Source organism: Rousettus aegyptiacus, unplaced genomic scaffold, assembly GCF_014176215.1.
Source record: "Rousettus aegyptiacus isolate mRouAeg1 unplaced genomic scaffold, mRouAeg1.p scaffold_m13_p_7, whole genome shotgun sequence".
Taxonomy (NCBI): Eukaryota; Metazoa; Chordata; class Mammalia; order Chiroptera; family Pteropodidae; genus Rousettus; species Rousettus aegyptiacus.
This window is the reverse complement of record NW_023416310.1, coordinates 2,481,246-2,508,386: the sequence shown is the minus strand read 5'-3', so window position 1 is coordinate 2,508,386 and position 27,141 is coordinate 2,481,246. Positions and strand designations below refer to the sequence as shown.

The window sequence follows — 27,141 nt, the reverse complement described above, 5'->3', positions numbered from 1 at the left end:
ATGAACGCAGTATGAGTGGCGGGGAGCCCTAGGTCTTTATCCTTAGGGATGGCCCCGCAGCGTGTCCGCGTTCATGTGTTAATTACTTCAAAAGGCTTTTATTCGCTTGGGTCCATGTGAGTAGTCAGGTTATTCTTACTGTTAGAATATGGTTGCTTTTGTCTCATATTAACTTTGAACACAAGGTACCAGTGGCGTGTGAGGTAGAGAGTGGGACTCCATCCAGTCGAGAGCTTGGACAGTAACGGTGCTCTGTGCTCGCACGCTAACAAACACCCACGTGTGTGCCCAGATTGGGCTTAGTGAGACGTCTTCTTTACAATGCATAGAGAGGTTGTAGAAGCAGAGATGATGCTCGTCTGTCTGTCTGAACCACCAAAAAGGACCTCATGTGTATACGTGTCTGAATTGGTAAGATCGCGACAGTGGTTAAAGGTACTAGAGTAGTTTATAAGTGATGGTCAATGATCTAGAAATAGTAAAATGAAGCCTTAACCATGCAAGATTCTTCTCCATAGTCCATGTTTGTGGAAGAGCAAGGCAGGTGCACAGGTGGGAATCAGGACGGCTGTGGCAGGAGAGGACTCCAGCCGGGGTCAGGGCGGAGGATGCTTATCAACAGTCCCAGAAATCCTATGGAATCTACAAAAACGAAGCAAACCACTAAAGGAAGAGGTAAAACGGAGATGAAAAGACGCAGACCTGTTCAAACGGAAATGGTAGGCAGGATGCCGAGATGACCGGAGATGCTGGCCCTGTGGCGTCTGTACGACCCCTCCCTTCAGCGTGGGGAGGGCTGTGGGCGTGACTGGAAGTCACTCCAGCGATCAGATTATGCTGCGCGGCAAAGGGGAAGGCAGTTTACCCATGTGATAGGGAAAGTTCCAAATTGGTTGGTTTCGAGTTCATCAAAGTGTGCTGGCCTTAATCAGGTGAAGACCTTCGAGGGCGGGCTGTGCCCTTTCCTTTATGGCCACCCCTGCCGGCCTTACAGAAGCCACCATGAGTTCTACAGCTATAGGAAATGCATTCTGCCAATGACCATGTGAACGTGGAGAGGACCTCGAGCTTCACAGGAGACCCCAGCCCTGGAGGACAGCTTGACTGTGGCCTCCTTAGAGCGAGTAGAGGACCCAGCTAAGTCACGCCCACGTTCCTGACCTCTGAGATCTACCAAATGATGATCATGCCTTGTTTTAAGTAACCAAATGTGTAATAATTTCTTATACAACAATAGAAAACCAACACAGGAAAGAATAAAAGTAATAGAAGAAATTTAAAACATCTAGAAAGTAAATCACTTAAATATTTTTGAAAAAAGTAATCTAAAGGCATATTAGTCAAATGAATAGAAACACTTCAAAATGCAGAAATTAAAATATTAACAAAACAATAAAAGTCTTAATCATTTAGAAATGTTAAAATATGGAAATGGCCCCTTGAATAACTCCTGGATCAAAGAGCAAATTAAAAAGTCAATTACAGAGTATTTAATAACATCGAGGATATTATGTATGAAGCATACATATACATAATGATAATACATAAAACATTTAACCCAAACGATTAGTAAGAGAACAATATTGAACTTATGAACAGGTAGTAGAATATATTTAAGACAAAAGCAGACATTAATAAGTTAGAAGAAATATGAAATACATAAATATCAAGAGTTCCCTCTGCAAATAAAATGATAAAGTAGATAAAACGCTGGCAGATCAATTTAGCACAACAAATAGAAAGAAAACATAAATTCAACTAGGCATAAGACCAGAAGATCAACAGATACACAGAAAAGAAAATGAAGCAAAATTTTCTAGGTATTCTTTTAAATCTATATCTTAATGAACCACATCTCTTTAATAATAGCTATATGGCCTTAATATATCTCTTAATAATTTCAATACTCTACCTGTCATTTAATGACAGATACATCCTTTCTTTTGTGCTTTCCACGATTTTATGACGGACCTATCCAATGTTTAGAATCAGAAGAAAATTCATACCTGCCGTTTCTTGCCTGCTGTACCCCCTCCTCTCCTTCCCACCTCCCGTCCTCTGAGCTCAGCTGAGACGCAGCCCTCTGGAAAGCGCTCCCTGGTGCAGGCAGAATTCTAAACAGGCTACTTTCGCCCCGGATTTCCGTGCACTGGTCATTCAGCCAGGCGCTAACCTGGGTCCTGCTGTGAAGGGACCTGGTGTAACCCGTCACAGACCCAGGGCAGGGCAGTGGCCTGGCGGGCGCAGGACCATGCAGTGTGCAGAACAGGGGACGCGTCGGCCGAGCCACCGCTTTGCTCCGCTCCTGTTTGCCTGCGTCCTGCGCACCTGCCAGCAGCCGAGGCCGGTGATGGACAAGAGCGGAGGAGAGGGCCGGGCACCGAGCAGACGCCGCCCGCCTTCCTTAGAGACCGAGAGATGCGAGAGCCCCGCAACTGCAAGGTCTTTTAAAACAGCTGACCATGACTTGCAACTACCTAAAATAATTGCATATAATTGAGATCAGGCAGAGGCTGCTCCACAGCAGCGACTGGAGAGAGAAATCAAGCCTTTTCCATCTTTTCAAATTGGACACACATTTATTCATGCGGCAGATGATAACGAAGGCGGGTCCTACGGAAAAGATGAAGACGGCCTCTCCCCTGGAGGTTCTCGGTCTAAGGGTGTGTGTGCGCGTGCGCATGGCTGCGTGTGTGTGTGTGTGTGTGTGTGTGTGTGTGTGTGTGTGTGAGGCAGAGCGGTATAAACGCCGCTGCGGCCCCTATGAGAAGGGCTGTCACAAAGGCACAGCGGTACTAACCCCGCCCCCCCGAAAAGGTGGGAGGAGCCTGCGGGCCGCTGTCAGTCTCCGCGCCGGCCTCACCGGGCGGCCTGCGAGGTGCCAGGTTACCCTGACTCTTCGGGGCTGCGTGGTGGGCGCTTTTGAAGACAGTGTGAGGTGGGCAGGGGACCAGCTGGGAGCCCCTGGCGCGGGGCAGGGGGGCGTGTAGGGACCGAAGATGAGACAGGAGCCCGCTGCGACGGCATCGCTCGTGGGAGCAGTGTTCCCGCGGGGCGCCGACTGACCCCGCGGGGCGCCGACTGACCCGACTGACCCCGCGGAGAGCCGACTGACCCCCGCTGGGCGCAGACTGACCCCGCGGGGCGCCGACTGACCCCTGCTGGGCGCCGACTGACCCCTGCTGGGCGCCGACTGACCCCCGCTGGGTGCCGACTGACCCCGCGGGGCGCCGACTGACCCCGCGGGGCGCCGACTGACCCCCGCGGGGCGCGCGCGGGCGGCTCCGTCTGCTGCCCCACGGCTGCTGGGCCGTGTCCTGTGGCCGTCTAATGCTTTAGTTCGTGGTCACTCTTTGGGGTCGGGGTGCCCTGCGTATGTCGCAGTGGGGCCCAGCTCACCGCATCCCGCGCGGACCGGCTTCGGACCCCCGGCACAACCAGGCGGAGCGCCCCCCGTCCCAGTGGCCCCCAGTGGCCCCCAGTGGAACACCTTTCAGACCAGGGGCCCGGTATCACCATTGTGGTCTCAGGGACTGGGGAGGGTGGAAGGGCGGGGGTGGGGCAGTGGTTTGCGGGGCAGGGGGCTCCACACACGACGCGCGGACGGGAGCCCGGGGACGCCCAGTCTGCGTCCCGGTGAGGAGCGTCACCTGCCACACAGCGGGGCGTGCGCGGGGCGCTGGTCTCCGAGCCCAGAGGCCGTGAGTAACGGTGCCGGGTCCCTCTCCGGCCTGACCAGCGCCGGGTGGCGGGTGTGGCCAGCGGCATCCGCGTCTGCTCCGCTGCAGAACAAGAACGTTTCTTCGGAAACGAGGTGGACTGATACTGAGAAACGTCGCCGAATCATCGCGGTTGCTACCGATTCAGGATTTTCAGAACGGCTGCCTGTGGGGGTGAGTCGGGTTTTTCCCGGCCACCCTGGTGCCGGGGGCGAGAGCAGGGGGGGGTGGAGGGGGGTGGGTTCTGACTGAGGTTTCCGGTGGCCTCACAGTGAGACGCTGGGTGTTTCTGTGAAGGTGGCCGCTGTCCTGGTTTCAGGATGCTTTACCAAGGCGGATGGAAACCTGGTGGGGCCGTGAGGAGGTTTCTAGGGGTTCCGGGGACCCATGCGAGTGCATATGACACTTCCGCCCCTGTTTCTTTTTCTGGGGAGACAGGGGTCTATAGCTTTAACTAATGACACACGCAAATATTTAGAGCACTTCCGCACACGCTGTTGGAGAAGAGGCCCCGGAGAGGCGTGCGGGAGCCGCGTTTGCTCTGAGTTTGGAGCAAAGAGCAGGGGTCAAAGCCGTGTGCCCGGAGAGTCACGGAGAGGCTGGGGGTGCGGTGGGATGGGGGCGCAGTGCGGGTAGAGCGGAGTGAGCGGGACACTCGTGGAGATGAGAACAGAGAGGGGACTCACGTGACGGGTAGGGGCAGGTCCCACAGGGCCCGATGGGCCATTCCGAGGACCTTTGCCTCCTGTGCTTGAGTGAGATGCAGCCAGGGGGGGCTTCGCGTCCAGCAGTGCCTTGATTAGACTTTCACCCGCATGCTCGCGCTGGCTGACCCGCCGCGGATGGACTGGGCGGGGGGTCGGGCGGCGGCCGGGAGATCGCTCGGCGGCGGCTGGGTCCAGGTGACCAGCGTTCGGATCAGGGCCGAAGCATGGGAAGTGGTAGACACGGCCGTTTTCTGGATGCATTTCGTAGAGCCAGGGGATTGGCGACGGATGGGTCATGAGTGTCATAGGAAGAAGGGGACCGAGACCATGGTCATTCTCAAGGCGAAAGCATCCAAGCCACTTCCACTCGGAACCCCAGGGCCCCAGTAGCCTTTGTGTGGGGAGCTGTCGGGCAGCCACGTGCCTGCTGAGTCACGTCCCGTGAGGAGCCACCGCAGCCACTGCCCAGAGCGGACAGGCTCAGCACCAGTCACTGTCCGTGGAGGGCCCACTCAGGGAACTTCCTTCCCTGTTGACCTGCCCTGAGACCCTCTTCAGACCCTAACGGCCTAGGTCAGAGATGCCGGCGGCCACTGCGCCTTTCCCTAAAGCAACACCAGAAGGAGGCAGAGAGGGGAAGGAGAAGGGCGGTCGCCCCTGGCAGAGGATGGGCGCTCAGGCAGGCCATGCCGGACGCCTCCTTCTTGCCTGTTGGACCCCCCTCTGTGCCTTCTGCCTCCTGCACTGTGGCCAGGACACTGACCCGCCTGGCTCCGGGTTGAGCGGGTGTTGAGGGGCTCCAGCACGAGGCGGGGGAGAGCTCGGGGAGCCGGCCAGGCACTTCTTGCCTTTGTCCTTTTTCTGCTGGGCCCAGGGGTCGGCCACGCCCCTGGCTCCGCTAAGGCCATAGCTGCCATCTGGTGGCTCTCCTTGTGCCCCCGACCTCTCCCCTGCCCTCTCCGGGATGCTCGCAGGCTTGGGAAGGTGAACCACGCCCACGATTACCCTGTGCCTCACCGGCTTCTTTATAAACCGTCCCTTTATTCAGCTGTGCTGCAGGTACCCAGTGTGAGGAGACCTCTCCTTCCCGCGGGCATCTTGACTGGCACAAACGTGACTTTTAGATCTTCAAAGGGAATTGAGCACTTTGGCTGTGTGATCATAACTGAGGATTGTTTCTAACAAACTTTACACAAGCGTAATTCACATGCAATGAAACTCGTCCGCTTTAAGTGCACAACTTGCTGAGTTTAGACACATGTGGATCGTCACGTGACCAACAAGGCATTCAGGATGTTGGGAATTAGAGATGGCAATGTGTGTGGGTCACAAAATGCACTTCCTGAAAGTGTATGTGAGGACAAGTGCAAGGACTTGGAGCTTCAAAATGCGGTGCAGAAAATAGTGTACGGCTTTCAAGCCATTTTGATGTTGTTCCTCATTAAGTGTGTTCTATGTCGCGCGCGCGCGCGTGTGTGTGTGTGTGTGTGTGTGTGTGTGTGAGAGGTGGGAGGGCAGGAGGGGGAGAGAGAGAGGGACTTTCGTCGCTATGTCCAGTTGCTTTGAAGGAAACAGACTTGGAACACCCGAGTTTGACTTTTATTTATCGTTTCCCAAACACTTGCTGTCATGTAATTCAATTCCCACTGTCCTGGTTTGACAAACTCCACCGGCCTTGCGCAGAACCTGGTTGTCTGGCGACTGGAGAGGGAGGCTGAAGGCGCGAATGTTCCCCACACAAGGAAGCCCGAGCCCAGTGCGAGCCCTCGTGCTGCAGGGTGACTCAGAGGGCCCTCCTGCGGGATAATAACAGAAGTGCCACTTGTGGCTCAAAGAAGACCATTGTAATTAAAAAGAAAAAAGCATTATATGTATAATCAAGGCCAGGGACTATATGCCATTCCTCGTTCGCCAGAAAAATCCGTCTGCTCGATGGGCATAATGAACAGCAATTATGTTCTCTGAGCTATGATAACCCGGTGACAATTGTCGCTGACGGTGGCATCCTACGGGCTCGCAGTTTGAAGGAGCCGGTTATTGGTAACCACGCCGGGTCCCCTTGCTGGAGCCAGCTGTGGTGACGTGGTTACGTGGGCGTCGGGCCACCCTCTGCACCGCCCACCCCGACTGCCGTGCGTGCGCTCGGCAGGGCCACAGCCTGGCGAGGGGACAGGGACGCGGGGCTCTAGCCTTGGTCCTGCGGGGCTCTGCAGTGTGCGTGCGGTCCGGCACCAGACGAGGGCAAATTCCGAGACCGGCTGAGGCTTGGGCAGCGAACGCCCAAGGAATTACAGCTGCCCGAGGAGATTTCTCTTTGCTGCTTTAGACGTAAGAGCGAGGCCGACTCTTTGTTTGTTCCCGGAGCCCCCTCCCGCACTGGCCTTGACCTCTGACCTCGCTGTGGTGGGAGGAAGTACCAGACAGCCGGCAGGAAGTGAGAGGCCTGTCTGCAGGAACCACGTCCTCAGGGGCCTCCCACGGCTTCGCCTGACAGCGGGCTCAGCAAATGCTCTCAAGCTTGGCGAGGGTCCATCTCCTTCTCTCCTTGAGATGAGTCGGGGGACAGGCCCACAGAACAGCGATTCCTTCTAGAACGGTTTCTCAGCCTGGTTCACGGGGAGAGGCGGCTTTGCTGACCCCTTTCTGTCCTCAAGGAGGGAATTCCTGGGCCCAACCCTTGCTTGGGCCGGTACATTTCACAGATATTGCTATTTTCTATGTCTTGTAACATGAAAACTTGGGAAGCGCGGTTCTCGCAAACTGGGCCCTGCATTTTCGTTCTCGCCTTCATTATTCTGTTTATCTTAACTGTCAGTCCGGGTGCCGTTCTTCCCACTTAGGTCAGAAGGCCTCTGGGACAGAGGGAAATCCTATTGCCCCCTCCATGGATACATTCAAGATCACGTTCTGATTTTATTTTTATTTATTTATTTATTTGTTTGTTTGTTTGTTTGTTTGTTTGTTTTGTTTTGTTTTGTTTTTATTTTTTTGTTCTGATCAAAACACGTGGCAGTGTAGACCGGGACTTTGGGAATTAGTGGCCCTTTGGTGTCGATGCTGCATGTCAGTGAAATGGGTCAGGATCGGACGTTCCTGAAGTTTGCCCGCAAAGGCTGCTGTGAGTTAAGCTGATCGCTCGCCGCCCTCGGCTTTCGCGATTTCAGCTCAGCTGCATCGTGCGCCCAAGCTCACAGGTATCGGTAAAGCACATCGGATCTGGGTGACGACGTCGCACAACAACGGCGGCGTCTACCCTGCGGTTTGACGCCACTCCGCGTAGCGAGACTAAGACCACCCTCTGCCGGGGGCGCGTCTCAGAAAGGAAACATCCTTCCACTTTCCCCGCGGGCACCCGAGGCGCCAGGCGGCTCGATTTCCTCTCCCACCATCCCAGAGCGCCGCGCGAGGGCCGCTCGTCTCTGCGTGGCTCTCTGCTCGGTCCCCGCTGGAAGTCCGGGCGGTCCTCCGCTGAGATGACATGGGGCACGGGCCAGAGAGTCAGCGGAATGCAGGTGACACAGTGCGTCAGCCTCGAGCACGCGACGCTTCCACGACGCACAGCTCGCTGTCCACGTCAGCGCCTGACTCCGCATGGATGGAACCTCCCATGCCAGGGAGGATGCGATTGCAAATAACTTGCGTTTTGTGTCAGGAAGTTCCCTAAACCCCGTGGAGCTGAAGGGCAGACTATTCGACCAAGTCCTCATTATCTCGTTCTGGCGCAATAGATTCCTGAACACGTCTCATCAAACAGTCATTTACTCTTTAAGACTCTCGCTCTGCCCACCAGTCTGAAATTAGGGTGCATGAACTTTACCGGGTCCTCGTGCGCTCACCCTGTTAACCCTGGAAGACCCACCTTAAAACAGGAAGCGCACCCCAGGCAAGGGCTTTGCTTCTGCAGACACCCCCGTGATGGGGTAGCGGCTTCTCCCCGCCGCGGAAGGCACGGCTTTGCCTCGTCGGCGGGTTATCACGGAGGTGTTCCGGGAGAGTTAGCGGCTGGTAGTTTTCACCCACAAAATGTAGAAAATATAAATAATTGCCATGTTCGTATATATCAGAGCAGTTTTTAATCTAAATACCAATTTCCTTGTATAATAATATTTCCCAGACTGACACAAAATTGCTAAAGCCCCACATAAAAGGTCGCCCGGAGATTCTGGCTAACTTCAGTGAAGATTTCTGGACCCACCTAGAGAGCACCCTACTTCATTCCATCTGCGATGAGAGTCACGTTGCAGGCCACTGAGGCCGCTGGTCCCCGGATATTTAGTGGGGAGGCAGCGAACTAGACCCAGGGGGCCCTTTCCAGCCACAGACTAGCAGACTCTGTATTATCTGGGGAAGGAGCTAAAGGAAATATTTATCTTCTTGTTTCTGCAAAATAGCGTATTGCTCACCCATCTAGACACCTGGGTTGAGACTATGAACTTCAACTCGACCAAGAAAAACAATCTATTAATACGTTTAGTGGGGACCTTACGCTGCCTGTTTCCTGTGCTGGGGGGTAGGGTTTAGAGCTGGCAAATCACGACTCAGAAAAGTCCTTTTCCTCGAGTGGCTTCTAAAATTATTTTTCAAAAAAATTGTGATGGCGACATGCATATTTCTCCGATTATCCAAAGCCTCTGCATTTCTCTTGCTTCTGGTATTTGCAGGCTCGGCGATGCTTGTCGCCGACGGAGGACGCCGCCTCCCCTTCCGCCGTGCCCCAATCCGTCCGCGTCTGTCCTTCTCCCGCTCGCCGTCACCTGGTGGCCGCTCAGGCGGGACTTGGGCCTCGGGATCTCCCGGGCCCGGGACACCGTTCTTCTGTCCCTTTTGCATTCGTTTTGGGCAGAAGCAGCACCCACCCCTGCTCACTCTCGGGAGGTCTGTGTGAGGTGCAGACACACTTACCGTTCGGCCCCCGGGCTCCTTGCCACACACGACAAACACATCCCTGAGTTGAGATGTGTCTGATTGTTCGGACACTCCTTCGTTCGTGTCACACGGGGCCTCAGTGGTCACGGCGATCACCACAACGGGGTCTGAGTCTGCCAGAAGCGCCTTTATCCCAACGAAACGTGCCCACCTCGCCTTTTTTGGCGGCTGACGCTGCTCAGCAGGTCTGCTCGGCACGACCCGCGGACATGCCACCTGCCCGTGTTCTGGCTCCCGAACGACCAGCCCCCCTGACCATCCCGTGCCCTTCCCAGAGCACGCCCCACGGCGAAGGAACCCCGTTTAAGGAGCGCCTCGCACTGTCTTCTCTAATCTGAGACGTCTCCTCTCAAATCCACCAAACTCAAACAGCCCTTCTGTGTAGCCGTCCCTCAGAGAGGGCAAGGATGCCCGTCCAGGGCCTCTGTCATCAGGAGGGCCGCGGGCGCACACGGAGCTCCGCTCGGCCTCGGGGGCGCTTCCTTCGCGCGGCCGGAGCCCCGCCTCCCGGGCACCTGCAGCCCCGGACCAGCCGCTCACGCGGATTTCAGTCCGCATTTGCGGCCTGCGTCTTTCCAGTCGGACGGGTCTTTGAATCGTGCCGGGCAACTGTTTGTCGGACGATTTTTAGGTCTTTGGGACCCCTCCCTTCACCTCACTGGGTAGATTTAGTTCCACTAATAGACATATATTCCTTCGGCTTAAAATACAGGTACGAATTGGTGTGGCAGGTGGGCCTTTCAGGTCAGTTTTGTCCGTTAGACCTTGATCGGGGACTCACGAGCTTGAATTTCAGAAGACTGTGCTCTCGGGGAGAGGCGCGAGGGCTGGGGCAGCAGGCTGGAGGGGCCCTGGGCCCCCGGGCTGGTCGTCTCATGCAGGGTAAACTCGTTTCTCTGACCGGGACAATTTGATGGTCTCGACCGGCATCCTGCGTGCTCCACACGAGCCTCCCCCTTGATAGAGAAAGCCAAGTCCGCGTTCTGCTGAGGAGAGGCACCCGCACTTGTAGAAGGTGCCCGGGGAGCTGCCCGCACGGGGTTCCCCATTTCATGGTGCCGCCGTCCCCCAGGGAGCGTGGCCACGCTTTTTTATTCATAATCTCCTTCGGCTCAGGTCCCAGATGTGTCTGGCATCTGCTCTGACTTGGACTGTCACTGACAAGTTTTCAAGAGAGTCTGGTTGGTGGGAGTTGACACTGGCCTTTGGCAAAAGCAGGACAGAGGCCACGCCACGTGCGGTCGGCACACGGTGCGGACCTGCCCCAGGAGCGGGCTGCAGACCAGCTGGGCTGGAGCCCGGGGGCCAGGCCACGCCACGTGCGGTCGGCACACGGTGCGGACCTGCCCCAGGAGCGGGCTGCAGACCAGCTGGGCTGGAGCCCGGGGGCCTCGCTGCAGGCAGGTCGGGCGAGGGCCCCGTCGGCAGCAGTGGGTCTGAGGGAGGCTTAGCCCTCAGAGGACGCTTGCTCCATCGCTCTTCCTCCTCTGTTTTTCATGGAGGGGTCTTGGATCTGCCAGCCTGACCCCGTTCTACCAAATGCCTCCTTTACAAACAAACTTCCACCCAGATATGTGGGTCATCTCTTGTCTTTCGACTAGGTCTGTCTTCCTTGGAGCTCTGAGGTCACCTTCCTCTGAGTCTGGTCACCCTTAAGATGATGCTCATCCATGACGTTCCAGTCCCAGGAGATTTGAACGTGGAAGGGCAGCTCGGGCCCATGCCTCTCGCTGACATCAAATTCCAAACGTTAGCAACAGTCCACAACTCTCCCCAGCCTCTCAAGCTGCCCTCCATACAAACAAGTCTATTTCCTGTATCATTTAGTCAATTTTCTCAAAAAATCTTGAACACATTTGTTATCAGCTGGTAGTAATCCTCGAGAGAACAGTCACTAACAAGATCCCCCTTCTGAGTAGCCCCCCGAGATGCGCGCATGTGCGCGATGTATGTGTGTGTGTGACGTGTGTGTGTTACTGTTATTTTAACGACTCAAATATTTTAAGTTATGTTCCCTGAAACTAATGTTAAACTACTATTTTTATGCAGTGCTGATATTTCAATATTTCAAACAACATTTTATCTTTGTTTACTCTTCTTTGACAGCTGAGAATTTTAACTGATTCTTTGTAATGTGATAATGAGGTTCAATGAGTAAGAATCGAAGCACAAAAATCCTGGTCTAGTTTTGTGACTGCCGACTGTGCGATCTCGAATGAGTCACAAAGTCCCTGACCCTTAAAAAATTCTAACTAGAAAAACAGTGTGATTTCTGCCTATCTGGTACAGATGTTTCAAAAAATAAATTTCAAATTATTTTTAGCCATTAGACAATAGAGATGTAAGGCAGTTATGGGGTAATTATCCTCTTTACAGTTGCCTTTAAGTCAAACTTTGCTTTATCACTTTCCATTTAGTTGACTTCCTGTAAACTTTTATGAAGCTAGAAATAATTTTTAAATGAATGAATGACTTGTACATAGTTGTATTAACACACCCGGCAGAGTGTGCGGCCACAGAAGACAAGTGATGATATTAGATGCAGAGTGAATGAATATTCTAGATGAGAGCTTTTCAAAGAGAGGGCAGTGAGCCACTAGTAGGTCATATTTTGAATTTAATGGGCCATTAGAAAAGAATTTTAAAAACGTCAGTATAGTTGGGAACGGTAAGAATGATCGTGTTGTTGTTATTTGTTTGTCATAGATGTGTACGTGTATTTGCATTTATATGAATCTTAGGGTATGATGTACTTATACTCTTATCCTACCTATCTAGATACATGGTCAAAAAGTTTAAGATTTTTCTCTAGACAAGAGGAATTCCAATTTTTAAACCTATGAAACAGTATACAACAGACAAGAAGAGTGAAAAAAATTCTTTGTCAAAATGCCTTAAAAGCTTATTGGGTGAATGTAGCTATAAGTCAGCATTCTTCACTTTCTCCTCTTGGAAACTATACAAAAGCAACAAAGAGAATGTAAAAAATGTACAATCTTCATCTTTAGTGGAATTCGATTACATATATAATCCACAGATTTCTAAAATACATGTAAATACTGTCCAAAAAACAAACAAACAAACCAAACAATACCATGCAGGAACTCTGATGTGTGGAAGGAAAGAGAAGTTCTTTTCTGAAATGGAAAAAAAAAAAAAAAAAAAAAGACTCGCATCTACTTAGTGAAAGATTCTACTGTGAAAATTGACTTGAAATGGTCATACACCAATGAAGTTTCAAAAAAATTAAAAAAATAGAATCCTGAGGGTAGCCAGGCAAAGCATCACTAATAGGATACAAAGAATAATAGTTGTTCTCAAATTCACTTCTCTCCCCGCCCCCCAAAAAAACCTTTCAACACCAGAGGGAAGTTAAGCAACAGCCACGAGAGTCCTAAGGGAATGTGGGCCAATGATTTTATACCTAGCCAAGCTGTCAAATAAAAACTGCAGACGCGCTTCGTGAAGAGTAAGAACACGGGCAACATCGTCACAGTGTTGCTAAGGACCCTCCCGGGGACATTACTACGACTTCCACCAAGTGGCTGGGGAACCTGTGGGGCGGGCGGCGAACACTGAGCACATTTAACTGAGGGTGTACAATGAAGAGGCCCGTGAGTGTGACGGGGCACACGACACGTAAGGGTCCCGTGCCTCAGCAATCACGAAATGGCACGACTGACAAAAAGCGAGGGGAAGAGGGACAGAGAGCTGAGACAGAGCGAGTGTTTGGACACCTCGGAGTGTATCAGTTATAGCTGAAAAATCGAGCGGCAAAGTATAAGCGTGTTCAACGGCACAGACGTCAATAACAACAGAGACGTCACGAGCTAGAGTCAGGGGCCGGGGGCGGGGGATGGGGACGGGGAGGGCGCGCGCCCGTCGCGCTCAGCACTGTCCGTGTTAGGGAACGAGCAGACACGAGCGGCCCCGCTTGACCACGGGGCGGATGGAGCCGGCGGCCCACTGTCCCCAGCGCCATTTCCTCCCATCACCCCTCCACGTCCAGCCCTCACTCCCACTGGGCCTGTCGACCACAGTGCCCCTCCCTCCGGCCAGAGCCACTGCCGTCCTTCGTAGTGCTCGTCGCCGGGTGTTTAACCCCCGTGAGAGCACGGGGTGGAGTATTCCGGGGCCACCTGCGACTGGCCGCCCCGCAAAGATCCTGTTTTATGCAACAGGCGGTTTTGTTGTTGCTGACGAATTTCACATCCATACGGTGGTTCTAAAACGGTGGACACATATACAGCCAGGCTTGGGGAATGTTACTGATGTTTTCGGCAGAAGTATTCTGCTTGGAAGAGAACAGAAACAGTCCGACGAGAGGGACATTGCAGTGGGAACGGTCAGTTCTTCTCGGGGCCACTACGGAATCTTATTGGTCAGGACGTTTCGGTGAGTGAATCCGTTTAATATGTGTGTGGAATTAGTTCCCTGAGCTGGGTTATTTTTATGTAAAACTGCAATAATTCCAAAGGTTCAAATTCCCTTTTCTTGCAAGTAAAACAATAAAACGGAACATATGTAAGTTTTTACAGAGGAGCCTCCCCGGGAAAAACCCAAGCCACATGTCAATTTTAGGCCTCTTTTTTTTTTTTTCCAAGCGTTTTGGACGGTGAAGCGAGAGCACCTTCCAAAGCCGCGAGGGCCGAAGCCCTGGGTGGCTGCGGGGCGGGGCGTCTGGAATTGCCCTCGGCCCCTCTGACTCGCCTTCTACGTCCTGAACGCGCCACGGGGCGCGGGCGCTGCTGTCCCGCACGTCGCGGGCCGGGAGGGCCGGGCTGACCGGGAGAGGGACACGGCGCCCCCGCAACGCGCGGGGCGCTGCTCGGTCTGACCCGGGCTCCGGGTTGTTTTGCTTCATTCAACAGCACGGAAAGGGGTCTGCGGGGGGGTGGGGGGGTGGGGGAGGGGCGAGGGGCGGGGGGGGGCGGCGCTAAACGCGCCGCTGGGCCAACAGCGCCCACTGGCTTGTCATGGGGACCGGCGCCGCAGCCCCCCAGCCCCGGGACCCCCAGCCCCGGGTCCCCCAACCCCGGGCCCCCCAGCCCCGGGACCCCCAGCCCCGGGCCCCCCAGCCCCGGGCCCCCCAGCCCCGGGCCCCCCACCCCCGGGCGCCTCGCCCGCGGACAGCGCTACGATCAGGGCCGTTTCCCACGTAGCGCCCCTGCGCCCGTGACCCTTCACGCACCTCCCCGGGTGACTGAGCGCCGGGGCGCTGCCGCGTGGCCCCTGCGGACCCCGTCCTCCCGGCGGGGCCGAGGAGGGGACCGTCGTCCGAGCGCAGAAGCGGACAGCATGGTCCAGGCGCTGCGTCCGCAGCCGGCAACCGCGGCGGAGGCCCCGCATTTTCTAGCACGCGTCCTGGTAACGGGGGCGGCTTGGATCGAAAATACAAAGGAACGTTTACATGTGTCATATGACATATATATATATAAAATAAGTGAGAGCCGAGGCTGAGGCTGAGGCGGGGTCAAGGGGGGAAGGCCACGTGGCCCTGACTCGGGTGGGCAGAGTCCGGACCGCGGAGCAGGTGCGGAGACAGGGAGGCGTCGGGGTGGCCACAGCGCCGGGCGGGGGACCGGCCAGCTGGTGGCTCCTGAGGAAGCGTGCTTTATGAAAGGGTAGCGTGAGCAAAAACTAATTATAAAATGATACTGTGCAGTACTTATTAATGGAACTGATTAATTGGAAATTGCGTTTAATAGAAGAATAATTATAGACTTAAGAAACTTAAAGATCATGTGAAATTAATCATTTTCCAATTTATCGCGAAATTACTTCAAGAAGAGAAAGGAAATGGAAACAGAACTACGGTTATGGGGAAGATGAACGAAGCCCCTTCAGAGCCGGGCCTCGGCCGTCAACGGTGTGTCGCGCATGGGACCCAGGCTGGCCCCTCCGGTGCCTGCTGCGTCCCGCACGTGGGAGTTCCTGTCTCTGAGCCAGCTCCACCGGCAGCTCCCTCAGCAGGGGGTGCTGCAGGGGCGCTGAGGGGAGAGAAGGCCTCCCGCAGGCTCCGGAGTGGGCTTGAGGCCCCCCGAGAGCCTGCCTGGCCTCCAGCCCCCATCCCTCGGCCTCCTCATGGCCTTGGTGTGGCAGCGACCTTGTGACATGGAGACCAGAGCCTGCGTGACCCTCCCGCTCTGCAGACCGGCTGCCTGGACGCCTCGGGGAGCTCCTCCCCAGCCTGCGAGCCATCACCTGCGGCCCGAGCTCCTCCCCAGCAGCAAGCCGTCCCCTGGGGGCCGGGGCCCCTCCCGGGGCCGTGGCTGCCCTCGCCCAGTGTGGCCCTCCCTGCCCCCTCGCCTCCGAGAGCCTTCTGTCCTCAGTTCCCACTACATGCCCCTGCCCTTGCGTCTGTTACACCTGTTGGCCACCTGCACCCCAGAGCCACCTGCTGCCTGCTGGGCCTGCGCACCAGCCCCACCTGCCCGACCCTGACCTCCCCGTGTGCGGTGGCTGCGCCGTGCTCTCCCCGGCAAGGCTTCCGGCCCTTCCGAGCGTTTTCTCTCCTGGGTCCTCTCCCTCGGTCCCAGGCCGCCAGAGAGTTTCTTTAGATCTTACAGCGCATACTCTTTCATCAGAATTAATACTTCTTTACATTATTCTTCCATGTCTAACCAGACTTTTAAAATTAACCTGAGAGGTGATTTCATTTCCATGAAAATTCTGTCTTTTTTAATGAAGCCAGCATGAAGATGTAAAAACCAGAATATTCTTAAGTATCGGTTCAAAGATATTAAATAATAACAAATAGTTGTTCATCAAGAAGACGGCCTAGGGAAGTGGGCGGTCGGTTTTACGCGTTGGCTTGCTGAGGTGCAGCTCTGTCGTTTCATCAAACAGTCAGCCCGGTGTCACCGTAAGGGACCCCGTAGATGCGATCACAGCCCACAGCCCCGGCGTTGAGGGAGGCTGGCCTACGTGTGCCGCGTGGGTCTGATCTAACCGGCCGAAAGTCTTCAAGAGCAGAGCAGAGTCTCCCCTGAAGAAGACGACCTGACTGGGGACCAGTTTCAGCCAGGCCCCGGAGTCCCAGCCTGTCCCTCCTCGTGGCCTGCCCCAGGACACTGGCCTCGCCTGGGCAGTCCCCAAACTGCCTCCGCCAGCTCCTTGCAACATGCCTGCAAGGAACCGCGACCGATACAGCGCCGTGCATTCTGGGTTCGTAAATAATCATTTTATGATCGCGGAAACATTGTCAGGAAAGTTGGGTCGCCACCCCAGTCCTTAACGTCAGAATAAACGATGATGAATGGGTCAAAAACTACAGTAAAACACAAGTGAAAAAAAAATCGCTGGTTATTAAGAGTGGTAAAGTCTTTCTAAGTATGATACAGAACTGGGAAGCCATGGAGGGAAAGAATGAGACATCTGACCACATGCAAATTTAATTTGCAAAACCCAAATGGCGAAAATGTGTAAAACAAAGTTGGTCTCAAGACAAAAGGGAGACGTATTTACGTGAGGATAGCGCTTCCCTTCTAGCTGAAGAACCAGCACAAATCAGAGAAGTTAAATAACGAAGCAACCCACTGAAAACAGGCAAAGTATAAAGATGCAGTAGTTAGAATCGAAAGCGTCAGTGATGAAAAAGCAAGCGAAAAAGGACTTTCCTCAGTATTCATTTAAGAAATTCAAATTAGCAAAATTTTAGGAAGGCTGATTATAAATGATCTGGGTGAGGAATCAACGAAATAGAGATCCTCATACACTGTCGTCGGAGTATAAATTGTTAAAAATCTTTGGAGTGGAAACAGACGATATCTATTATAATTACTTTTAAATGTTCATGCCGTTCGAATCAGCCATTCTATCCCAGGAATGTATCGTAAGGAAGGCTCGCGCTGCTGCGCAAAATCTACACGGAATCACATTCAGACATGTTTATAAGTGGTGGAAAACTCGGTCACTGATCAAACATATTGTGTTCGCTTCTGATCCATAAGAATGCTGCGGGGCCCTGAACAATTGCCTGCCATGCTCACCCTCCTTGCACGGTATGCAGGTCTCCAAAACCGTGTCCAAAATCAGAGGAATTGTCCCAAACTAAGGAGGACTCCTTTTTCCTCTTAAAAAAAAAAAAATTCTTAGTTTTAACAATTTTCTTAACTTGACCAGATAAGAAATTCTATCCCTCTCCAGAGAAATTTTCAAGGACTTGCATCTTAACGTATGTCTCCAGTCTGTTCTTTCCTCAAGCTCCGTATCAAAGTCCGTCATGACACCTCAGATCAAGACGAACAGCGTCGGGTGCTTGCTTGACCCACCTCCATCTCCGATCTAGTTCTCACTTCCTTCAGAGGGGGCTGGTGATCAGGTGTCTCCCTGGGGCCGTGAGCGAGTATCGAGCAGCCCCTCTGCGGTGAGCACCACGCCGGTGCCAGACAGGTGTAGCGAGGCAGCGCTGCAAAGAGCATCGGCAAGCCAGCAGCAGGTGGTCCGCGTCTCGCGTCTGGCCCGCTCCTTACCTGCGGGTCTCATGGGCATTTCTCAGGTCCTGGTACACCTCCCACTCCGCTTACTGATTCCTCCGTATGGATGCTGTACTTGGCCACCGCTTACTGAGGTAACCAGGATCGAAAGTCACTCGTCTGTCTCTGGTAAGGACTTGGAGCCAACCCTTTGTTCGGTTTTCCGCCATGCCGTCCGTTCCCGAGCCCGGTTCGAGTGGGAGAGACGGGAAGATGAAACGCGCTAGGCGTCTGAGTGTCCCCTGGCCATGTGTGCATAACGGGCTGTAACAGCGAAAGGAGAGTCATGGGCCCTGTCCTGAGCCGAACTGTGTCCCCGAAAGATAAGTTCAAATCCAAACTCTCGGCATCTATGAGTGTGACATTATTTGGAAATAGAGTTTCATAAATATAATCAGTTAAAATGAGGTTTTACTGGAATAAGTTGGGCCCTAAATCCAACGATTGGAATCCTTTCAAGAGGAGGGGAAGCCAGAGACGCACGTGGAAAACACCGTGTGAGGGCAGGGGCTGGGGTTGGAGTGAGGCGTCCACAAGCCAAGGAAGGCCGAGGATCGCAAGCCAACCGGAGCTGGACGAGGCAAGGAAGGTCGCCTCCCAGGGCCTTCGGGGGAGCAGGGCGCCGAGGGTACCTCGATTCTGGACTTCTGGACCCCAGAACGGTGAGAGAATAAATTCCTGCGGTTTTAAGTCACCCATCTACAGAACTTCGTTACCAGGAAACCAAACAGCGCCCACAAGGCAGGCATCCGCTTCTGTCCGCTTCAACCAGACTGCGAGATGCTTACGGATCAATTATTTTGTTTGCTAGATCTTTGGATTTCCTAGGCTAAAGGTCAGCAAACTCTGGTCTGCAGGCCAAATCCAGTGTGTTGCCTGATTTTGCAAATAAAAGTTTATTGGCACTGAGTCATCCATGGCTGCTTGTCAACAGCAGAGATGAGAAGTCTTGACAGAGACCAGGTGACAAACAAAATATTTACTCTCAGACCTTTACAGAAAAAAAATTGCCAGGTCCTGCTCCGGATCTTAGTAAGCACGCTCTTGACATTTTTCGACAGATGAAATAAACCGGGCGGATTAATGCCCAGAAAATTATCCCACTGACCACTTCGCATGGCGTGAGGTATGAGACGGCGCCGCCTCCGCTCAGCCCAGCAGACAGGAGGTGGCCTCAGCCGGCCAGGGAACCCTCGAGGGGGACACTGTGATCAGGATGGATTTCCCGAGTCTTAGAAAAGCTTAGCTTTGTTTGAGAGCAAGAATTATGACGGCAGAGAAGGCAGCCTGCCAAGGGAGGAGAGAGTGAGCTTTCCTAAACAAAAGGGTTTCAGAGGGGGACCTGCGGCAGGAGCTAAGGCCAGGGGCGCTGGCAGGCGGCTCCCGAGGGCGGGAGCGGGGGACCCGTGGGTGGGATCACAGCACGTCGCTCTCGGGACGGGCGGCCCGGACGCATTCGCTGACGTATCCGTGTCGTGCTCTTATATGATTTAAATAAAGAGCTGCTAACCTGGGTAGCTTATCAGAAACACCGATCCGCAAATCTGTCCTTGGGCTAATTCTACAGGTTGGAATGGGACCCAGACGATGGCGAGGCAGCCCGTTGGTTAGGGACCCGCGGGCCGACACCTGGGCACCTCTGAATTGGGGGCGGCACTGCCAACCCCCCGTCCTTCCGTCTTGTGCTAGTTCTGGGGAACACACACACACTCTCACACACACTCACACTCACACACACTCTTACACACTCACACGCACACCCTTAAGCTTCCTCTTTCCTGATGTGCTGGGTTTCCATATTTATGGGGGAAAAACATTTCTAATTGAACTGCCCTTTCCGGAGGGTCTTTGGAATCCCACCCCCAAACTCATCTCTGCTGCACGTTCGACTAAAAGCGGGAGCGTCCTCATCTGTGGGGCCCACAGTCCCCGCCGACGCAGGGCCTGGGCCGGAGCCCGCAGGCGCGCGAGGGCCGCGGGCTGTTCCGCGCACCTGCGCACCTGCGCACCTGGCCCCACCAGGTACCGCAGCGCCTCGCGCCTTCTCGGCTCTGCGCGCGGCGTGCGGGCTCGGCGTCGGCTCCCGCGGTTGGCGTTTCCAGGTTTGTGTTGTTGTCGTTGTCGTTGTTGACTTCTCGATGATTTAAGGAGAAGGTGAATAATTTCTGCTCACACTTGGGATGTTATTTCAAGGGGTTCCAACAGCCCGGAAGATTAATTGGTTACTCCGCGAGGTTGAAACAAATTGGTCCATTGCCTAATTTTCAGATGGGATTAGTTTGTGTCTCTTCGAACAGATTGTCATGCATTTTAGTAAGTAAGTAGAGGTTCGGGACACATGTGGTTACGTGGAATGAGGCAACGAGTGAAGAAGCAAAAAGCTTAAACACCAGGCGTGCACTGGATCCACCGCCTGGCGAGGGCGCCCAGCCACACCGAGACTCCTCTCTCTCTCTCTCTCTCTCTCTCTCCCTCTCTCTCTCTCTCTCTCTCTCTCTCTACCCTTGAAACTATAAGCTGCAATTGTGCTAGTTGTCGATTTTGTTTAATTAGTAAGATTTCATAAATACATTCCATGCCACCGTGCTGTTTGAATGTATGTTCTGAAACTTAAACCACGTCTCTGGTACCTTAACACATTTTAAAACAGCTGATTATACCGGTCCTCGGGCTGCAGGGATCTCCCAGGAGCCTTTGGGCAAACGCGATCAGCTCGGTCGGCGTGTCTGGGAGACGAGCATCAGGCCTGCGGCTCCCATCTGGCACTGGGCACGGCTTCCGTTTTGCCTTCTCGCATTTAACCTGGGGCGTCGCAAGCACCTGCTCGCAAAGCAGGAGGAGGAGGGGGAATGTGACCACCTGCCTGGTGCAGTGACCTGAGCTGGGATCGGGGAAGCAGAGACGAAAGGTGTGTTTCCTGCGCTCGGGCTCCCCACAGATTGATGGAGGAGCACATCGGTAAAGAAATAATTAAAACACAGTTATAAATGCTGTGCTATGCTTTGAAGGTTTGATTCTCATTATGTAACTGAAGTATGATCCCAAGTAAGAATGCCTCGGGGAGGCTGCCTCGTGGCCAGTCCGTTCTGCTCCTGACTCCTCTGAGGACCAGGAGGTACAGGCGGGAGAGGGGGCCACGCAGAGACTCTTCAGGCGGCCTGGTGGCCGGAGCGGCACAGGGCCCAGGGCCAGGAGGACAGGAGGGGATCGGAGAGCCGCCCGCCTTTGAGCAGGTCTCTCCCAGCTTCTCAGCTGCGGTTCACTCACGGCGAGACCCACCCGAAGTGCCGCTGTGAGGATTCAATGCAATGACACGGGCAGAGCGGCCAGCCGAGACCGGCGGCTCAAGAGCCTCTTTCAAAATACAGTGCAGATTCCTGAACGAGGAGGTCCCGGCTACCCGCGCCTGTCGACGCACCGCCGGACGTCACGGCCGAGAACGCCCGGTGGGGTTCGGATGCCAGCTCCTCCCTGACTAGCTGTGTGTGCAAACGCCGTGGATTTTCGCCCCTGCGTGTGCGCAGAACGGGGGGCCCAGCTGCATTTCTCTCCCAGGGCCGCCGTGAAGGCCAAGCAGGTGGGCACAGAGGGTACGCCGGAGCCCGGCACGTGGCGGGCTCTGCCCTCGGTGCTACCGGAGACGTCCGCGCATCGCCTCCCCCCGCGGCACAGATCGCCTTCACTAAAGACCGTCCGCCTCAGGGTAAAGGCGCCCACCGCGCCTCAGCCTTCACCCAGGCGTGGGGCCCCGGCGGGGACCCACCCAGACCACGGCTGACGGTCCTCCAGCACACACACCGAGTTGCCTCCGGCGGGGACCGGCTGACGGGAGCAAAGGACGCCCGCTCCCCGCATCGCCGCTCTGGCGTTGGGGTGCCAGCCCATGTTCGTGTTAAAGCCAGAAGGGCCCTCGGAGGCAGCTGGTCCGCGCCCCGCGTTTATAAAGAGCCGGCGACGTGGAGACGGAAGGGCGTCTCTGTCCGGCGGCGTCTGCACCGGGGCTGGAACCCGGGCCTCACCTGCCCGCCTGCTGCGCTTTCCAGAATCAGGGGCAGCGTGGCGAAGGGAGACATCGCGGAGCTGGGCTCGGAAGGCACCTCACCTCTGCTGTGTCGCCTGACCATCTTCATCAGACAAACGAAGATATTAACACCTTTGTCGCACGCTGGCTTTGAGGATCACACGAGGTCCTGCGTGTGAAAGCACCTGGCTTGAAGCAGGTGCCTAATGAATGTTCGTTTCTCCCCCATTGCGCGGAACTGGTGTATTTATGGATGCTTGGAAATAGGCGAGAGACCCAGAATTAACGAAGGCTTCTGACGGAGCAGCTGGCCCCGCGCCCACGTTCAGAGGTAGGCGAGCACAGGTGAGTGCCTTCAGGCGCCGACCCGGAGCAGGTACTGAGCGTTGGAGCAAAGAGAGCAAAGGCATCTTTTTTCTTCCAGGAACAGGAACTCTCTGGCTAGGATGCTGTGGGAAAGCGGAGGCAGATTGTGAGACCCACAGGTGGCCCTGAGCGTGGCAGTGGCCAGAGTGAGTGTCAAGGCCGTTTACCTCCGGGCCACGCCCACCGCCAGGTCTGTGGGCGGTGGCCACGACAAACCGGGCAGCTTCGGGACTCTGGTGGGGGGGGGGGGGTGTTGCATGTTCGCCGCCCACCACGGGGGTGCAGTGCACCTGTGTGGCTGTGAAGGGCCAGCTGAGCGGCCAGCCCCGCTTTCTGGACAAAAGCTCCCCGGTGTGCATTTTCTTTAAAGCACGGAGTAACTAACTGAACGCCAAGCCCTCAGCCAAGTCTAAACATTTGCCTTGGCACCGGGCCATCCGAGCACAAGGCCTCAATGCCGTCCCGGGCTGACGCGCCTCATGAGAGCTTCACGAGTTGAAATTCAGCGGGATCGTAAATATGCCAGGTAGACGGCTGAGTCTGAAGGTGACGATCACAGCGTGGGTTAGTAACCCCGAGGGGTCAAGGGAAGGAAAACTCGGTCCCCAGAGGCGTGGGGGGCCAACGGCACTGAGAACCTTCCCCTCGCTGAGTGCTCTCTGTGCCACGGGCCTACTGTGCGCTCCCATCGAGCCCTAAACACAGTCCTACTGTGCGCTTCTGCTGCACCCTAACCACAGTCCGTGGGCATTTGTTCCGTGTGCTCTGTTGGTGCACAAACTGAGGCTTGCAGGTGAGGGGTGACTTAGCACAAGGTCATGAACAAATAAATGTGTGACAGAGCCAGAATTTAAATCAAGGTCGAATTGACTTTTTTTTTAAAAAAAAATCTTAAGTTGTTTTCACTATTTCATGCTAGGAAACCAAGATAAGTGAAAACAATTCTATATCCTCATGATATAAGAGTCAACAAAAATTAAACCAAGATTATGGTGATGGTTGCACGACCCTGCGAATATACTAAAAAATACCGAATCGTGCATTTTAAATGGGTAAATCATGCAGCATCTGATTTATATTTCAATCAGCCATTAAAGAAAGACTAGAACAGATAAACCGCAGTTTATTTGTACAGGAAATACTACACAGGAATGAGAATGAACAAATTTACACGACACGTGGGCGTGTCTTATAAACATAGTGCCAGGCAAAAGGAGCCAGCCACACCAAAAAAGCGCACCCTGTGTGGCCCCATTTTCACTGATGCATAATCTGCGGGGAGAGAACCAGAGATGGGGTGATCCTGGGAGGACAGAGTGAGCGGGGGACGCGCGAGTCGGGGCCAGCGTCCCCGGGGGCCGGTGTCCCCAGGGCCGGCGAGGCTCGATTCCTCCACGCGGTGCTGGTTACAGGGACGCGTTCCGTTTGTGAAGCGCGTTGAGATGAGCCCCGCTGGCTTTGTACAGCTTTTCTAAATGCACGTTACATTTCGGTGCGAACGATTTTAAAACCCTCCGCCGTTGCGCGGTACCGTGCACCCTTGTGGGCCACGGAAGACAGTGGCCAACTGCGTGCGATTTTCAGTTCGGCAACGTGACCTTGGCTGATGCGGCGTGGTATTTAAGAATTCCGTGCAAAGCCTTTGAGAACGGCCTGGGCCTCTGGACCGAGAAAGTGAAATGGACATTGTTACTACGTCTTTTCCCTCGAGCGCCGTTGGATTGGCAAACATTATCACTTTGCTTAAACATAAGGAAAGGAGTCGGCGGAGGGCCAGGCGTGTTGAGGAATCAGGGAACAGACCGCGGCCCGGCTCGCACGGATGGGGCGGCAGCGGCGGAGACGCCTCCACACCGCGGGCGCCGGGGGCACGCGTTCGCATGTGGGGTGCAGGAGCGGAGCCATCCTGGGGCGGCGTTCGGGGTGACGCATAGAAGAGAGGGCGCGGCTCTGGGCGCGGCGGGGCTGGAGGAGGTGCGGGACGGCGAAGCCTCGGGCGGTCCGGCCCCGCCCCCCCCCCCCCCCCAACCCCCCCACCCCGTGCGGAGGGGGGCGCACCCTTCACCCTCATCCCCATCCCTGGCCTTGAGAGGGCCGCCAGGTGCTCCCTGCTCGACCCGGGCACGGAGGAGCAGGAGAGCACAGGGGCCGGCAGGAGAGGCCGATGCTCCGGCCTCGCCCCCGACCGCCTGGATCACAGAGCCGTGCCCCGCACGGGACCCGTTGAGAAACTCATCGCCTGAATTTTACACTCTCAGCGACGCGGTTCCCATGCATCGTACTCCGCTCCCACGTGTCCTCTTAGACGCACAGGAGAAATTTCCCTCGAACCGCGATGCTTACAACCGAATTAACTCTGTCTTAGTCGGAGTTCTCCAGAGACACGGGACCAATGGGATGTATATATTTATACAGTGGAAAGAGATTTATGATAGGGAGTTGGCTCATTCGATTATGACGCCAGCAAGTCCCCAGATGTGTGGGGGGGACGACGGGCTAGAGGCTCATGGGAGCTGAGACGTGGTCCCCGGAAACCGCCAAAGTTAAACACACAATTCTACCAGATTAAAACGATATCCCAATGGCCGCTTGTGAAGGAAGATGTTGGTTCAAACTTCGAAACAGGCACTGTAATGATTTGTGGATGGTATGCTTATATTAGTTAATAAAAGGAGTATATAAAATACATAATAAATATATAAAATGTATAATAAAAGGGGGTTTATTAAAATAATAAAATCTACAGCTTTCATATATCTACATGAAGAAACAAAATACATATATAGTAAAAGAAAACAACAGTGAAACAAAATTCTTAAGAATAAATTTAAGATATATGTGACCTACGAGAAAATTTAAAAATACTCGTAAGACAGAAACATGCAAGGATATAACAAATGGAAATGCGCAGCACGTATTTGCACAAAAAGGCTCATCATTATAAAGATGTCGGAATTTTCAAAGACAGATTATATGTGTAATATAAATCTCATTTTTTTTTTTGAAGGGAAGTGGTCCTGGTTCGCAGACAGGATCCTGTTTGACTCTTCCCCATGGAGCTGTCTGGTGACGTAAGGGTTTCTCAGCGAAGACACAAAGACACCTTCCGCCCACACTCCTAACACGACGAGAAAAACAGGGAAACGGAGAAGTTCTCGCCTCTGTCCGTGAATTGATTAGATTAGGTTAGTTTTTTGTTCGTTTATTTTCACGAGAAATGAGTCACTAATTTCACCTATAGAGAGTGGTATAAAAATTCTAAATAAAGCTTCATTAAATTCAATCTGACCGTTTACAACAGTGATTAGATGAGGTGTAGCCGAATGACGCATTGATGGTTCAGCATCGAAATATCCACTAGCACGACATGACATAAATGGTTTAAAAGAAAATATGCCCTTTGAATAAATGCAGAAATGAGTCTAGAAATTCAGTAAGCATTCTTGAGTTTTCTAAACTATTAAGAAATTTGAAGTAAAATGCAAAGTTCTTTATCACAAAGAAACATCTGTGAAAAATCTACTGTGAACATTATACTTAATGGTGAATTGTGGAATAGTTAACATTAAATTTAGAAAAAGATATAAATTGTCATAACTATCAACTCTTATTCCTCAACGTTGTCTTCAGGGACTTGAAAATGAGCTTCAATAACAAGAACAAAAAGTAAAATAAAATATAAAAGAACTGACAATATCTTAGCAAAATTTTTATTTTGTTGTTGCAGATACAATTGTCTACTCAGAAAATTCATGAAAATCTATAAACTATAAGAATTAACGATTGTTTAGCCAAGTTACTAGATATGTTAGTATGTATCATTTTAAAAAGGAAGGAACATTTTTTTGCCAGCAAAAGCAAATATGATGTAAAAAATACACTAATCATAATAGTGACAAAAACATAAGATACATGGAAATCAATCTATTTGACTTCTTATAAAAAAGGATTTCTATAAAAATAATTGATTTAGAGATTTTCAGTTCTAGAAATGGCTGGTGAGGAAATGAAAACAAATATTCTTACAGAAAACAACAATAGCAAAAATGTCGGATTAAATGTGAGAAAATTCTGAAAATACCAAAGAATTAGGGGCATACTAAGAGATAATTGGACTGAAATCTAAGAGAAAATGATACCTTGAAGAGGTAAATTTTACACTCAAATGTGATTTTCCTTGAAGGTATTTACTGATCAAAAAGAAACATCTGCAAAAGAGATTGTGGGATGGAAAAATTAAATAAAAGTCAAGTGCCTACCTGACGCCCACCCGCGCTTTATGCTGGCATTTGAAGAGGCTTCAACATAAATCTGAAATTAAATATAAATCTGAAGTTGATCAACCCTCATGTGGATTCCAGCCGGGGTCTGCATTTCCTGGGTTTTCCAGAGAACCTCAGATCTTGAATTTAGAATCAAAATGACCTTCGAATGTTTTCCTCAAAACCAGGGAAAAGAAAAGGAGAATCTTCTCTAAAGAAATATTCCATTTTACCATACCTCAAATTATTCCTGGAAATAATCTTAACAATTATGATCAAGACAAAAGTGAGCAGCCACGCCATAAAACAGGAAGTAATGAATGAGAATGAAAGACGACAGTAGATCCCGGAAATACGATTACACAGATACGGGACGTGCACCTGAACTCTGATGCAGGTGTACATGCTGTGCCTCCGTTCCTTCTTAAGAGGGACGCGCATGGTCAACGCCATACGTTGACGAGTGGGACAGTACGGTGTGATTTTTCGCAGGTCCAAATTGTTAAAGAGAAGCAGGAGTTGGAATGAGAAAAATTCCCCATCAAACCGAAGAAGGCAAGAAAGAGGAAAAGACGGAGAGAACAAGTAGGTCACATAGAAAGAGCCGACCGAATGGTTGATTTAACCTCAAATATAAAAGTCAATACATTAAAGCAAAAGGTA

General features: G+C 53.0%; 1 long non-coding RNA gene across 1 annotated transcript in view; it reads left to right on the top strand.

Annotated features, from left to right (window-relative positions):
* LOC107498228 overlaps positions 1-27,141 on the top strand; it is a 166,049-nt gene that overhangs the window by 123,742 nt on the left and 15,166 nt on the right. Inside the window, exon 5 of the long non-coding RNA XR_001593978.2 lies at positions 25,224-25,401. This is a non-coding gene — a long non-coding RNA (uncharacterized LOC107498228). The remainder of the gene's footprint in view (positions 1-25,223; positions 25,402-27,141) is intronic.